At 39.1% G+C, this 14420-nt stretch overlaps 1 pseudogene; it reads left to right on the forward strand.

Moving 5' to 3' along the window:
• The first annotated feature begins 1693 nt into the window (after positions 1-1693).
• Positions 1694-12129, forward strand: LOC124959210 (guanylate-binding protein 1-like; annotated as a pseudogene).
• The last annotated feature ends 2291 nt before the right edge of the window (positions 12130-14420 follow it).

Here is a 14420-nt window from a genome sequence, read left to right on the forward strand (position 1 = left end):
ACAGCACTGCATCTATCCCTTAAAGTTTCCTCTAATTCTTTTGGTAGGAATTCCTCCAACTCTACTGACCAGCATCCAGCAGATACCAAGGTGAGCCCCGCAGTGCTCTAGAGAGCTCCCTCTTCAATTGACTCCTCTTTGGTATTCTCTACAGCATTCTAGTGCTTTGTCCTCCATAAAATTTCAACTCCATCCCCTTATATCAGGGACTCCACAGGACTGAGTTCTCTCTACCTGTGTCTCTGTTTAAATCAGCAAGAAGGGTCAATCACACTCCCTCTTTTGTTTGTTAGGACATGCAGAGATCATTCAACTTTGTTGTCTGAATGTCCAGTGTCTTGAAAATTAATGCTTCACACATGCAGTACTTGTGTATGTCTGCTGCTCCTTGCTCCATCTGGACAGAAGCAAACATCTCAACAAATTCTTTTTTTCATGTAGAATAAGAAGTGAAAAAGGAACTTTTAAATAAAATATGTATGAATCACAAAAATGCTAACAGGTTAGTTATACCAGAATCAATTTAGGACACAGGGATCAATATATAGCAGTCAGAAAACTAAGTAAACAAAGAAACAGTTACATCACTACCAGCAGAGATCAATACTTACCTCCTTTGCTCCCCAATTAAAAAAATATTTAATTGCTGTTGTAAAACACTACTATAATTCTGTATAGTTCCAAAATGAACTTTTCAGAAAAAAAAATGCCATTGTTCATCAGAAAATACTTCATAATCACCTTTGAGAATACAAAGTAATATACCTTCTCTGAACAGAAAGCCTCATATGAAATATACAAACTGAGTTGGTTTTAAAGCAAAATTTGGATTACAGAATATTAGAGATAAAGAAGAATCAATCTGCCTACACAGAAGGTAGATAAATAATAAGCTTCATGCAAGTGGAATAATAGTTCAATCTAAAATTTTACCTGGGTTAGATGATAGAAAATGAGAATCCTATTGCAGGGCAAAGATAAAGATGTAGTGTTTTAGCCTTTAAGACAGGACAAAGGACCCAGCATCTGACTGAAACATCCAGTGACATGGAATCAAGGACAGAAAGTGAAGGAAAGCATTAGGGATTCGTATTATGTAAGAAATTACTTTAAACAATATTCAATATCAGGAGGCACATCGCATGTAAGTATAAGTGGTGTTCATCAGTTACTTTTCTTCTCAACAAGCCTATAGTTCACTGAAGTCAGAAACAAGCAGCTAGACCCTAGTCTTTGCACAAAGTTAAAAAAAAAAAGAAACATAATTATTGGTTCAATAAATCAATAGACATACATTCCTTTTTACATATAACCAATTTATAAAGTAAATTTCTTCTGAACATATGCTACTTCCCTCTTAACATACATAGTAAACTATTAATGAGAACCTCAAAACATAAAACTTTTGATCATACAAATGCTTAAATATAGATAAACCACAATATAAAAAATATTTTTGCATTGGACTATTTTAAGTAATATATAACATGATCAAATATATAACATGATCAAATATATACCCTTCTTTGTCTCACTGAAACACACAAAATATGTTGCAAATCAGGGAAATCTTATGACATTCTGAAGGCAACATGAGCTGGTGAAATTGTTTGCTTAGCTTAGAGACTGGAATTCTATCTAATCCCACTTCTTCCCTTGCAGGAAAAGTAACATCCCTGACTAGTCCTCAGTGATGGCCATGCTGGGTCCCCTGTACATCATCAAGGACAGGGAGGAGCAGCTAGTGTTCAAGCAGGAAGCCCAGAAGATCCTGTCTGCCACCACGCAGCCTGTGGTGAAGGTGGATATTTTGGGCCTCTACTGCACAGGTAAATCTTACTTGATGAACAAGCAGGCTGGGAAGCAAAAGTGTGAGTGCCACTAACAAAGTTCTGCTGAGCCTTCTATACATGCACTGTGGGCATACAGCATGGGGCTGGAGAGGAGAAAGAGTCAGGGAGGGATAGTTAAAGTTAAATGTCCATTTCTCATGCTATTATTCACTACAGTCTGGAAAATAAGACTCAACTAACTCCTCACTTTGCTTAAATTATCCTCTTTAAAAGTAAAATTGTCCTTTCTCTGTATGGAATCAGTCCGGAAGTGATAGAGATAATTAACCTACAGATTCATAAGCTATAAAACATTTAATAAAATGCTTATGAAGTAACAGAAAGCTAACAGTGGCCTTGGAGCAGATGTAGGTTACAATGGGATTGCATATTCTGATTTTTCATTTTCTCTGTTTTTAGTTAAAATCAGATCTGATCATGGTAACATCATTTCCCGACCTTCATTAATCTGAACTCTTATCTCAATGTTTTTTTTTTTAAGTGTCAGACTGACTTTATTTTTTTTTATTTTTCATTGTAAACAAATGGGATACATGTTGTTTCTCTGTACATGGAGTAAAGGCGTACCATTTGTGTAATCATAATTTTACATAGGATAATGTTGTTTGATTCATTCTGTAATATTTTATCCTTCCCACCCACCACTACCACCCCTCTTTTCCCTCTATACAGTCCTTCTTTCCTCCATTCTTGCCCCCCTCCCTAACCCTAACCCTAAACTTAACCCTAACCTTAACGCTAACCCCTCCCACCCCCCATTATTTGTCATCATCCGCTTATCAGCGAGATCATTCGTCTTTCGGTTTTTTGAGATTGGCTTATCTCACTTAGCATGATATTCTCCAATTTCATCCATTTGCCTGCAAATGCCATAATTTTATCATTTCTTATGGTGGAGTAATATTCCATTGTATATATATACCACAGTTTCTTTATCCATTCATCAATTGAAGGACATCTAGGTTGGTTCCACAATCTGGCTATGGTGAATTGAGCAGCTATGAACAATGATGTGGCTGTATCTCTGTAGTATGCTGATTTTAAGTCCTTTGGGTGTAGGCCAAGGAGTGGGATAGCTGGGTCAAATGGTGGTTCCATTCCAAAATTTCTGAAGAATTTCCATACTGCTTTCCAGAGTGGCTGCATTAATTTGCAACCCCACCAGCAATGTATGAGTGTACCTTTTTCCCCACATCCTCGCCAACACCTGTTGTTGCTTGTGTTCTTGATAATTGCCATTCTAATTGGGGTGAGATGGAATCTTAGGGTGGTTTTGATTTGCATTTCTCTTATTACTAGAGATGTTGAACATTTTTTCATATGTTTGTTGACTGCTTGTAGATCTTCTTCTGTGAAGTACCTGTTCATTTCCTTAGCCCATTTGTTGATTGGATTATTTGTATTCTTGGTGTAGAGTTTTTTGAGTTCTTTATAGATTCTGGAGATTAGTGCTCTATCTGAAGTATGATTGGCAAAGATATTCTCGCACTCTGTAGGCTCTCTCTTCACATTACTGATAGCTTCCTTTGCTGAGAGAAAGCTTTTTACTTTGAATCTATCCCAGTTGTTGATTCTTGCTTTTATTTCTTGTGCTATGGGAGTCCTGTTGAGGAAGTCTGATCAAAAGCCGACATGTTGAAGAATTGGACCTACTTTTAAATCTATAAGATGCAGGGTCTCTGGTCTGATCCGTTTTGAGTTGAGTTTTGTGCAGGGTGAGAGATAGGAGTTTAATTTCATTCTGTTGCATATGGTTTTCCAGTTTTCCCAGCACCATTTGTTGAAGAGGCTATCTTTTCTCCATTGCCTGCTTTTGGCACCTTTGTCTAATATGAGAAAATTGTATTTATTTGGGTTTGTGTCCGTGTCCTCTATTCTGTACCATTGATCCACCTTTCTATTTTGGTACCAATACCATGCCGTTCTTGCTACTATTGCTTTGTAGTAGAGTTGAAGATCTGGTATTGCGATATCCCCTTACCTCTTTCTGCTAAGGATTGCTTTAGCTATTCTGGGTTTCCTGTTCTTTCAGATGAATTTCATGATTGCTTGCTTTATTTCTGTAAGGTACATCATGGGATTTTAATTGGAATTGCATTGAATCTGTATAGCACTTTTGGTAGAATGCCCATTTTGACAATATTAATTCTGCATATCCTAGAACATGGGAGATCTTTCCATCTTCTAAGGTTTTCTTTAATTTCTTTCTTTAGTGTTCTGTAGTTCCATTGTAGAGGTTTTTCACCTCTTTGGTGTGATTGATTTCAAAGTATTTTATTTTTTTCAATGCTATTGTGCATGGGGTAGTTTTCCTAACTTCTCTTTCTGAAGATTCATCACTTATGTATAAAAATGCATTGGATTTATGAGCATTGATCTTGTAACTTGCTACTTCACTGAATCACTTATGAGTTCTAAAAGTTTTCTGGTGGAATTTCCTGGTTCCTCTAAATATATAATCATGTCATCAGCGAAGGGATAATTTGAGTTCTTCTTTTCCTATTCGTATCCCTTTAATTTCTTTGGTCTTTCTAATTGCTCCGGATAGAGTTTCAAGGACTATGTTGAAAAGAAGTGGTGAAAGAGGGCATCCCTGCCTTGTTCCAGTTTTTAGGGGGAATGCTTTCAGTTTTTCACCATTTAGAATGATATTGGCCATGGGCTTAGCATAGATGGTCTTTACAATGTTAAGGAATGTTCCCACTATCCCTATTTTTTCTAGTGTTTTGAGCATGAAGGGATGCTGTATTTTTTCGAATGCTTTTTCTGCATCTATTGAAATAATCATGTGATTCTTAACTTTAAGTGTGTTGATATGGTGAATTACATTTATTGATTTCTGTGTGTTGAACCAAACTTGCATCCCTGGGATAAAACCCACTTGTTCGTGGTGCACTATCTTTTTAATATATTTTTGGATGCGTTTTGTTAAAATTTTGTTGAGAATTTTTGCGTCGATGTTCATTAAGGATATTGGTCTAAATTTTTCTTTCCTCGATGTGGCTCTGTCTGGATTAGGTATCAGGGTGATATTGGCTTCATAGAATGAGTTTGGAAGGGTTCCCTCCTCTTCTATTTCATGGAATACTTCGAGAAGTATTTGAATGATTTCTTCTTTAAAGGTTTTGTAGAACTCAGCTGAGAACCCATCTGGTCCTGGACTTTTCTTTGTTAGTAGACTTTTGAAGACCTCTTCTATTTCATTGCTTGAAATTGATTTATTTAAGATGTGTATGTCTTCCTTGTTCAGATTAGGTGATTCATATGTCTCTAGAAACTTGTTGATGTCTTCGAGGTTTTCTGTTTTGTTGGAATATAGGTTTTCAAAATAGCTTCTAATTATGTTTTGTATTTCACTGGTGTCTGTTGTGATATTGCATTGTTCATTCTGAATTTTAGTAATTTGAGTTTTCTCCCTTGTTCTCTTTGTTAGTGTGGCTGAGGGTTTATCAATTTTGTGTATATTTTCAAAGAACCAACTATTTATTTTGTTAATTTTTCTGATTGTTTCTTTTGTTTCAATTTCGTTGATTTCGGCTCTGATTTTAACTATTTCCTGTCTTCTACTACTTTTGGTGTTGGTCTCTTCTTCTTTTTCTAGGGCTTTGAGCTGTAGTGTTAGGTCATTTATTTGTTGATTTTTACTTCTTTTGTTGAATGCGCTCCATGAAGTAAATCTTCCTCTAAGTACTGCTTTCATACTGTCCCAGAGATTTTGATATGAGGTGTCTTTGTTCTCGTTTACTTATAAGAATTTTTTTTATTTCCTTCCTGATGTCTTCTGTTATCCATTCATCATATAATAGTGTATTAGTTAATCTCCAGCTATTGGAGAAGTTTGTTTTTTATTCTGTCATTTATTTCTAATTTCAATCCATTGTGTTCTGATAGAATACAAGGTAGTATCTCTATCTTCTTGTATTTGCTAACAGTAGCTTTGTGGCATAAAATATGGTCTATTTTAGAGAAGGATCCATGTGCTGCTGAGAAGAAGGTGTATTCGTTCTTTGTTGGATGGTATATTCTATATATGTCCATTAAGTCTAAATTGTTGATTGTGTTATTGAGATCTATGGTTTCTTTATTCAATTTTTGTTTGGAAGATCTATCCAGTGGTGAGAGAGGTGTATTAAAGTCACCTAGTATTATTGTGTTATGGTCTATTTGGTTTCTGGATTTGAGAAGGATTTGTTTGACGTACATGGATGGGCCAATGTTCGGGGCATAGATATTTATGATTGTTATGTCTTGCTGATTTATGCTTCCCTTAAGCAGTATGTAATGTCCTTCTTTATCCCTTCTGACTAGTTTTGGCTTGAAGTCCACATTATCTGAAATGAGGATGGATACTCCAGCTTTTTTGCAGAGTCCATGTGCATGGTATGTTTTTTCCCATCCGTTCACCTTTAATCTATGGGTATCTCTTTCTATGAGATGAGTCTCTTGTAGGCAGCATATTGTTGGATTTTTCTTTTTAATCCAATCTGCCAGTCTATGTCTTTTGATTGATGAGTTCAGGCCATTAACATTCAGGGTTATTATTGTGATTTGATTTGTATTCCCAGTCATTTGACTCATTTTTATTTTTTGACATGATTTGGTTTCTCCTTTATTTGGCTATTCTTTTAGGCTAGTTTCTCCTGTTGCTGATTTGCATTGTTGTTTTTCATCTCTTCCTCATGGTATATATTGCTGAGAATGTTCTTTATTGCCAACTTTCTTTTTGTAAATTCCTTTAGCTTTTGTTTATCATGGAAGGATTTTATTTCATCGTCAAATCTGAAAGTATGTTTTGCTGTGTATAAGATTCTTGGTTGGCATCCGTTTTCTTTCTGGTCTTGGTAAATGTTTTTCCAGACCCTTCTAGCTTTTAGGGTCTGGATTGAAATATCTGCTGATATTCTTATTGGTTTCCCCCTGAGTGTAATCTGATTCTTTTCTCTCACAGCCTTTAAAATTCTATCTTTATTTTTTGTGTTAGGTATTTTCATAATATTGTGCCTTGGTGTGGGTCTGTTATAATTTTGTATATTTGGAGTCCTATAAGCCTCTTTTACTTGATTTTCTATTTCATTCTTCAGATTTGGGAAATTTTCTGATATTATTTCATTGAATAGATTGTTCATTCCTTTGGTTTGTTTCTCTGTGCCTTCCTCAGTCCCAATAATTCTTAAATTTGGCCTTTTCATTATATCCCATAATTCTTGTAGATTCTGTTCAAGATTTCTTACCATCTTCTCTGTTTGGTCAACTTTGCTTTCAATATTAAATATTTTGTCTTCAATGTCTGAGTTTCTGTCTTCCAGGTGTTCTATCCAATTGGTTATGCTGTCTATGGAGTTTTTAACTTTGTTTATATTTTCCTTCATTTCAAGGATTTCTGTTTGTTTGTTTTTTTTTTTTTCAGTATCTCTAACTCTTTATTTAAATGATCTCTGTCTACCTGTATTTGCTCTTTTAACTGTTGATTGGTGCGATCATGTCCTCATTTGCTTCCCTGATTGTTTTAATTATGTACATTGTGAACTCCCTTTCTGACATTTCTTCTGCTGTGCTGTCATTGGGTTTTATTGATATAGTGTCTGGGTTTGTTTGGGACATTTTCTTCTTTTGTTTCTCATATTGGTCAGATATCAGTGGGACTCTGAGATTAGAGATTTCCTCCTTGGCTTATAGTGTCCCTGTAGATTTCCAGTATATCACCTCCCAGCCTTCAGTAGCCTGAAGTCTTGGAGGAACTTGATAATGCAGTGCTTCCAAAGAAAGCTGCCCCTAACCCACTACTGGGTCTAGGGCTTGGGACTGGCTGTGTGCGGAAAAGTTCTTACTGGGTGGGTCTGCTCCTAGTATCTGGATGTAGATCGCGCCTGCCACTGGAGGGTGCAGGGCTGCTTCGGGAAGTCTCTGGCTGCCCTGCCCTGGTCCCAGAAGCCACCTGTGGGCTGGAACCCACTGCTGGTCCAGGGCTTGGATTGGCTCTGTGTGGACATTGGGCAACCTGCTTTAAGAAGCTGACTGTGGATCGTGCCTGCCACCGGAGGGAGTAGGGCTGCTTGGGGAAGACTCTAGCTGCCCTGCCCTACTCCAAGAAGCTGTCCCTTCCCAGCCTGTCACCCGGGTCAAGTTTCACCCAGTGGGAGAGACTCACCCTGCGGCTCTATGTTAGTCCGAGTCTCTCAATGCCTCCCCTTCTTGAATCCTGGGTTCTGAAGTGACGGGAGATGCGATTACCCTCTAGTCCACCATCTTGGTTCCCTCTCAATGTTCTGTTATTTGGAGTTCCCTGATGTCATGTCGGAGGATAAGGCAACAATTACAATGCAAAAGAGAATTCGTACTACAATATGATTCCAAAAATATACCATACTGAATGTTTTAACATATTCCTAGAATTAAAGTCATTAAAATCATGAATTATGAATTCAGCAAGTGTCACAGGATCCAGGAAGTCATTCCTGCTTGCCTGAATATCCTGAATGTTATGATGTAACTCCATAAGATCTATACTGTCATTATTCTGTGCCAAATGCCCAGATTCTTTACCTTTTCCCATCCCATTGGGAAGCATTGTATTTGGCTATAGTATCACAGACGTATTTATAGCCAGCATGGCATCAAAGTCTTTGTTTAAATTTGAGAGCAGTAAGCTCATTTCCTATATTTATGGCAGTAGTTTCACAATTATTTAACTTTGTCTCAGTCTTTCATCAATATTTACCCAATTATGTAGGGCTTTGGAAGTATTTTGAGCCAAATTATTAAGAAAATGAGAATTTTGAGTTTCTTGGGATAAAGCTAGAGAAGCTGTCATGGCAGAAACCAAAATAGATATCAAAATGAATACTCCATGTATAATAAGACCTATCACTGGGGTTACTTAGCTGGGTATGCATCTATTGTAAGACTTGAACTCCTGCATCAGAATACCATGGTTCTGAAATGTTAGGTGGGAGTAAAAGACAGGAGGGATAGTTTATTACTAGAATTCCCTTTCTTCTGTCATGCCTAGTGATGCTGCTGGCCAGATTTCATCTCTTATGTTACATGATACATTTCTCCTATTCTTGTTACATTTACCTGTCCTGAAATTAAAACACAAGGAGGTTGGATACAGGCCTACTGACCATAGAAGGAAGCTGCTTTACATTTCCTATCTTTCAAGTCAGAATTGGAACCATCTCTATCTAGAGAAAATTTGAGGCTGCTATTAAATGCCAGAGTTCTTTTTGCATGCCACCTCTACTGAAAGTCAGGACATTACCAACAAATTCTCCAGAAGTCATGGTGTCCTGGCATAGAATCAGGTGCATAATTGCTCAATAAATGCTTTCAAATATTATTACTCATATATAAGCCAACTTTGCTTTACAGGAAGGAAAGTTTCAAGTTTAGAATGCCCACAAATCTTGACTATTTATTTTGCAGTTTTTTGCTAGTGGTCGTAGCAGACCTAATGTGCTGGTAAAATATAATTGTTTCCAACAAAATATACTAATTAGAAAGTGTTCACACTATAAGTCTTATTGATAACAACATAATTTTATATTCAGGTTCTTCCTATAGTTCTAGATAAATCTAATTAAACAAACACATTTTTTAACAATGCTTATCCAGAAAGGACCAGGATGATGAATTTATGCCTGACCCAACTATGTTCTGACTTCCAGGGCAACAACCAAAATGACTGCTGGATCTTTGCCCTCGCAGTCCTCCTGAGCAGCATCTTTGTGTAAAACAGCATGGGAGCCATCAACCAGCAGGCCATGGACCAACTGCAATATCCATTCTGTGACTCAGAAGACTCTAACATTAGAAGGGTTCCTGAATTAACAAGAGAGCAGCCTAACTACAAATCCTACAGAATCAAACTAAAAGATAAAAAGAAACATGAAAAATACTTGATAGCTGTGCATCGTGGTGCACACCTGTAATCCCAGAGACTTGGGAGGCTGAGGCAGGAGGATTGGGATATCAAGGTCAGCCTCAGCAAAAGTGAGGTGCTAAGCAATTCAGTGAGAACATGTCTCTAAATAAAATACAAAATAGGGCTGGGGATGTGTCTCAGTGATTGAGTGTCCTTGATTTCAATCCCTAATTCCCCCCCCCCCAAAAAAAATACTTGATAAATCCACAAGTGTCAGAACAAAGCAAAACAAACTTTTGGAACTGTGGAACTAATATGAGATGAGGGTTCATTTTGACACCTTTCCTTAGCTCCTCAGCTATGTGACAGAGCTGGCCAGAGGCATCAGAGGCAAACCTGCTACAAATGAGGTTGAAGATTCAGCTGACTTTCTGCACTTCTTCCCAGATTTGTGTGGACTCTGAGAGAAGTGACCCTGAAACTGGAAGCAGGTGAAAAATCCCTCAGAGCAGATGAGTACCTGAAGAATTCCCTGATCCTAAATCAAGGTGAAGGAACCGCTGATTAGAAAACAGGGAGAAAATTTATCAGGAATTAATATTTTTGTGCAGGTACTTATATTCAAGTTTCTGTTCATATACTCCAGGTTATTCCTTTCATAAATATCTATCTATCACTCTTCCACTGAGATACATCCCTAGCCTTTTATATTTTTTACTTTGAGACAGGGTCTTCCTAAATTGCTGAGACAGTCCTCAAACTTGCGAACCTCCTGCGTTATTCTCCTGAGTGACAGGAATTACAGTTTTGTGCCACTATGCTCAGCCACTCTAGGATATTCCTAGGAAGTAATGCTTGTTTAGTACCTGTCTTAATAGATCCAGTTTTAACTGCAATATTCCATTGTTCCTGAGATGAGTTTCTTTTGCTTTCCTTTCAACTGTACTGTTAGTAGGTTACTTTCATCCCGGTACATAGGTTTTGTGAGGCTGCACATACCTAAAGGATATGAAGTAGAGGAAACATTTATTTGAAGAATTTCTTAAATGGAACATTAGCACTCTGTTATGTATTCTACTTCATCCAACCACTACCCTGCCCCCTTTAATTTTATACCTTTTCCAGACACTAGTGAAGAAGCTGAAAAACACAACCTTTCCCAACTCTACATTTGAAAGTTCTTTCCAAAGGAGAAATTCTTTATCTTCTGTCCACCTACGAGTGGAAGAAGTTACCCAGCTGGAGATACTGCATGATGATGAAATGGATTCTGGTTTTTTGCAAAAAGTGGCAGAATTCTGTTTCTGCATCCTCAATTATTCCAAGGCTAAAACTCTCTCAGGAGGCATCTAGGTTAATGGATCTCATGAGTTCCCTTCCAATCCTTCCATTAACAATGACTTAATTTGTTTTTCAGCTGTTTCTATTGCTCTGCTAAATTTGAGATGGTCACAAAAAATACCTAATGTTTTTGTTAATAAAATATCTGACTGGGAAGAACTTGCAAAGATCAAAGAAAAGAAGCTCTATTCTTAATATTTCCCTATTAACCTGGACATGCACTGTCCAATTTGGCATTCAAAGAAATATATGTGCCTATTTAACTTGAATATAAATTGATGAAATTAAATATTCAGGTCATGTGACCATATTTTGAGAGCTCAATGGCGACATGAGACTGTATAACACCAAGCTAAATTAAACCCCATAAATGACTCCATCTGATGGAAATTCTAACATGTGTTCCACAAATACTGACTTAATGCCATCAAATAATAGACCAGGTTCAGAGGACATACCCTATAGATATTAACAAAGGGATAGCAATTCCTGTCTTAATAGTCCTAAATCATACATATAAAAAGATCCAGTAAACAGAGGCAATCTTATATACAAGGGGGTATCCTTTCCTTGGTGTCTATATATATCAGAAGTATATCTTGCCCAAGGAAAGGATCTGTTTCATAGGTCTGAGGCAAGACTTGGGAGTGTGCATTTGTTTTAGGCTTCCAGTTGATCTTCATGCCTTTGAGGAGACAATTACATATTCATAGACATGCACAGAACTACAGTAACTGGAAAATTTCCTTCACTCTACCTAAACTAAATGTCATCATTTGTTTTCTATTTGTAGGTCTAGAGATGCTGGTACTGACCTACGTCAATGCCATTAACAGTGGGGATCTGCCCTGTATGAAGAACACGATCCTGACCTTGGCTCTGATAGAGAACACAGGTGCTGTGCAAAAGGCACTTTCACACTATGACAAGTTGATGGGACAGAAGGTGCAGCTGCCCACAGAGACCCTCCAGGAACTGCTGGGTTTGCACAGAGACAGCGAGAAAGAGGCAACAGAAATTTTCATCAAGAGTTCCTTCAGAGATTTCAACCATGTGTTTCAAAAGCAATAGGAGGTGATTTTATCTCTCAGAAATTCTTTTCCAGAGGTTTCAAGATGGCGGACTAGAGGGCGGCTGCATTTCATGTTGCTCCAGGATGCAGGATTCAAAAGAGGAGATAGTGAGAAACTTGGGACCAACTCAAAGCCGCCAGGTGAGTCTCTCCCGTTGGGGAGGCATCCCAGATGGGACGGTAGTCCCGGAACGCAGGGAACTTTGTGAAGTAGAGTTGCCTGGTGAGACGCCCATCCCCCACTGGAGTGGTAAACACGGACCACTGGGAACATCGTAGAGGTGGCTGTTCAGCACAGCGCTTGGACTTGGAGCACCCACTGGGGCTCAAGGAGGCTGCCTGAGGAGGAGCTGCGTGGTGAGCTGTTTGGACTCAGAGTGACCGCTTCTGAACACCGGGGGACTTGCTGGAGGAAGAGGAGGAGCGCAGTGGGTCACTTGGTCTAGGAGTGACTGCATCAGAGTTACAGGTGGTTGCCAGAGGAGGAGGTGAGTGGTGAGTTGTTTGGACTCAAAGCGACCGCTCCTGAACACCGGTGGCCTGCCTGGAGGAGGAGCGCGGTGGGTCGCTGGTCTCCAAGCGACCGCTCCAGAACACCTAGGGGGCTACCCTGAGGAGGAGGAGGAACAGGGCGGGTCACTTGGACTCAGAGTGACTGCCTAGGGCTATGGGCGGTTGGTGGGAGGAGGAGAACGCGAAGTGAGTTGCTTGGACTCCTAGTGACTGTGTTGGAACACTGGGCGGCTGTCCGGAGGAAGAGGTGTGTGGCGGGACTCTGGGTCTCGGAGCTATTGTACAGGGCTCCAGGTGGCGACTCAGAGGAGGGGCCGCATAGGCAGGCGATTAGGTGCAGAGCAGGGTCCCCGGACCTAGGCGGTTTCTTGGTGGAAGAGCCGCACAGAGACACGCCTAGGGGCGGAGCGAAGTTTCCAGGACTGCGGGCAGATTCTCTGAGGAGGGGCAGCCTAAGGAGACTCGTCTCCAAAGGGTGAGGCTCCCAGGCCCAGGAGGTAGGTCCAGGCCCCTGGGAACATAGCAGAGGAAGGCAGCCCAGCCCAGGCGGTAGTTGTAAATTGAGGGGAACCTCTAGGAGGGCAACTGACTAGCGAGACGTCCCCACCGAGTGACTCTTCCCGGCCGGGGGAGGTTTTCCCACAGGGACAGTAAAGCCAGAGACATAGGCACAAACAGGCCTTGCCTCAGTCCACAGTCTACTTCCCCTTTGGATGACCATTGGTCAACAAGTGGAGGCACCTCTGCCCACTATCAGGGAATATACCCCACCTGAGGGTCACCAACCCTAGAGAGGCAGCTTCCTTGTGGAGCACCACATTATCAACTTCCTCCAAGACTTCAGGCTACTGAAGGATAAGAGGGGATATACTAGCAATCTTCAGGGACATTATAAGTCAATAGAGGAATCCGCAATATCTTAATGACCCACTGATTCCTGAACAATATGAGAAAACAAGGGAAGAAAATGCCCCAAACAAATCTAGATGTTACATCAATAAAATCCAATGACAACATGGCAGAAAAAATGACAGAAAGGGAGTTCAGAATGTACATAATTAAAATGATCAGGGAAGCAAATGATGAGATGAAAGAGCAAATGCAAGCATTGAATGATGAGATGAAAGAGCAAATGCAGGCATTGAATGATGGCACCAATCGACAGTTAAAAGAGCAAATAAATACAGGAAGCAAAAGATCATTTCAATAAAGAGTTAGAGATATTGAAAAAAAAAACAAACAGAAATCCTTGAAATGAAGGAAACAATAAACCAAATTAAGAACTCCATAGAAAGCATATCCAATAGGATAGAGCACCTGGAAGACAGAACCTCAGATATTGAAGACAAAATATTTAACCTTGAAAACAAAGTTTCTATAAAAACTCCATAGAAAGCATAACCAATAGGATAGAACACCTGGAAGAGAGAACTTCAGATATTGAACAAAAATATTTAACCTTGAAAACAAAGGGAGGAATTATCCTAAAGGAACTGTCAAATAAAGGAGGAACCAAGTTGTGTCAAAAAAATAAATAAATAAATAAAAGTAAAAAAATGAACCAAATGACCGGGAATACAAATCATATCTCAATAATAACCCTGAATGTTAACGGCCTGAATTCATCAATCAAAAGACATAGACTGGCAGATTGGATTAAAAAGAAAGATCCAACAATATGTTGCCTGCAAGAGACTCACCTCATAGAAAGAGATACCCATAGACTAAAGGTGAAAGGATGGGGAAAAACATACCATGCACATGGACTCAGCAAAAA

The sequence above is a fragment of the Sciurus carolinensis genome, chromosome 1 (genome assembly GCF_902686445.1).
Source record: "Sciurus carolinensis chromosome 1, mSciCar1.2, whole genome shotgun sequence".
Lineage (NCBI taxonomy): Eukaryota > Metazoa > Chordata > Mammalia > Rodentia > Sciuridae > Sciurus > Sciurus carolinensis.